The following is a 2,450-nucleotide window of genomic DNA, read 5'->3' on the forward strand; positions in this document are numbered from 1 at the left end:
GAAGAGAGGCCCCTTGGTCTTGTAAACTTTATATGACCCAGCACAGGGGAAGGCCAGGGCCAAGTAGTGGGAGTGGGTGGGTAGGGGAGCAGGGGCATGGGTGGGGTATAGGGAACTTTCGGGATAGCATTTGAAATGTAAATAAAGAAAATAATAATAAATAAGTTTAAATAAATAAATAAATAAATAAATCTCTACAAAAAAAAAAAAGAAGAAGAAGTGATGCCATATTTACAGAAATGTTGAAGTTAAAAGTGAAACACTTTGGGACAGTCTCTATGGCACATGCAATTCTAACCATATCTGCAAGATAGTAGCAGGAAAATCATGACTTAGAAACTAGCCCAGACTATTTTAGTAAGACACCAGTATCTAATACATGATACAGAGGAAAGTTTTGTTGTAATTCGTGAAACTCCGTAGACATGCAATAAATTTTAATTCATTACTTCATCTTCCTATCTTTCACATCAGATAATGCTGTCCTGTAGACATATGAATTTGTAATCCTTATGCATTTGAATATAATCCTTGAAAACCTTCCAGTGAAAGTATGACATGAGTGACAACTTTCAACTGTTTTTAAATACTGTGCATTATATCGTAATTTTCCTCTGATTTTAATTATTTATACCTCAAAGTTATTCATTTATGCTAATATTAATTTTGTAAGTTAAGTAGAAAATATCTGAACTCATTACTTCTATTATAGTGTTGGAGATTAATGTATTTTGCCTTTTTATTGCTAAAATACAGTAATCATACAATTTAACATTGGAGAAAATTTAGTTATTTTCATTATTCCTTTTCCTCTTTTCTCCCTTCTTCCTTTCCTTTCTTCCTCCCTTCCTCTCCCATCTTTCTTTCTTTCTTTCTTTCTTTCTTTCTTTCTTTCTTTCTTTCTTTCTTTCCTTCCTTCCTCCCTCCCTCCCTCCCTGTCTGCCTCCCTCCCTCCCTCCTTCCCTCTATTTCTTCCTTCCTTCCCCTTTTAACAACCTCCTTAGAGATCCCAGTCTAACAGTAAAAATGAGCTATAGATCATCTTTCATTGTTTCTGTTTTTAACTGATTTGATATAAGGTTATGGAGTGACATTTTCAGATTGAGAATGTTTAATTCACTTCTTCATTTTCTGAGAAACTTTAATTCTGAATTGGTTTTGAGGGGAAATTCTCAAAGAATCAAAATTTGCCTTAATATTTAATTATTAGTAAACATTGACTTGAAATACTTATCCCCTTCTAAAATAATGCAATGTATAGGTAAAATTGCATTTGGCTCTACAATTACCAGACTTGTATGAACACAATTTCTACCATTTATTCAGCAGTTAAACACTAATGTGAGAGTTGCTTCTAATGATTCTGCAGATTCCCTCATAGTGTCAGATAAATGAATCTGAAGACAAGGTAGTTACATGCAAGGAATTTGTTTAACCAACTTCAGACATCAATGACAGAGAAGCTAAAACAATCTAAAATGTGAACATGATTGAGAAAAACAAAAGTTGACGTTCTTGATGTGGAGGAAGTTGTAATCATGCGGTGAAGGACCCAGGCCATATTTATAGTGAGATCAGCTACTCATAGCTCCAGTCAGCAAGGAATATGCACCTCGGTCATATAGCTGAAGTAAACTGCATTTTAGTTGCTCCTTTAATGATCAGGATATCATGTCTTTTCTGATCCCCATCATAAGGCTGATCCAAACTGGAACATTAATTTCAGATTCTTAGGTCCTGAACAGAAATCCCATCAAGCTGTGCATGGAGAGCTGGTGCCCAGAGCTCTGGACTAATAACTGGAGTTTAAGCTGCAGAATGTGCTACAATTGTTTAGAGAGCAATAGCAAACCAGTAGGTGTGATGAACTACAGCAATTGATTTTTTGACATCAAATCAATCTTTCATTCCCAGAATAAACCTGACTAGTCATGACTGATTACCTTCTTTATATGCTGTTGTGTTTGATTGGTTAGAATTCTGTTAAGACTTTTTCAGCCTCATTTATAAGGAATATCAGGTAATAATTGTCCTTCTGCCTATACTTGTGTTGAATCCAAATATATATATATATTTTATGAGGATATATATATATATCCTCATAAAATAAGTCAATTTTTTACGTTTTCTAAAAGATATTTTTGTAGATCTCAGGTTATTTCCTTGAATGTTAATGAAATTCACCATGAAGTATATGCTTCTGACATTTTCTGGTAGGCAAATATGTTTCTGGTTTAACAAATTTCTGGTTTAACAAATATGTTTTAAATAGCTATTGTAGTATCTTCTGTTTCATTTATCATGGGTCAGATTTGAAAATTGTATATCCAATATTACTTTACTTTATCCAGATATCAAAATTTTAAGGTTATTATTTACTCTTCTCATTGGTGTAACAAAATACCTATTAGAAACAATACAATAGCCGGCACCCGCACCTTTCCCCACCC

The sequence above is a fragment of the Mus pahari genome, chromosome 9 (genome assembly GCF_900095145.1).
Source record: "Mus pahari chromosome 9, PAHARI_EIJ_v1.1, whole genome shotgun sequence".
Taxonomy (NCBI): Eukaryota; Metazoa; Chordata; class Mammalia; order Rodentia; family Muridae; genus Mus; species Mus pahari.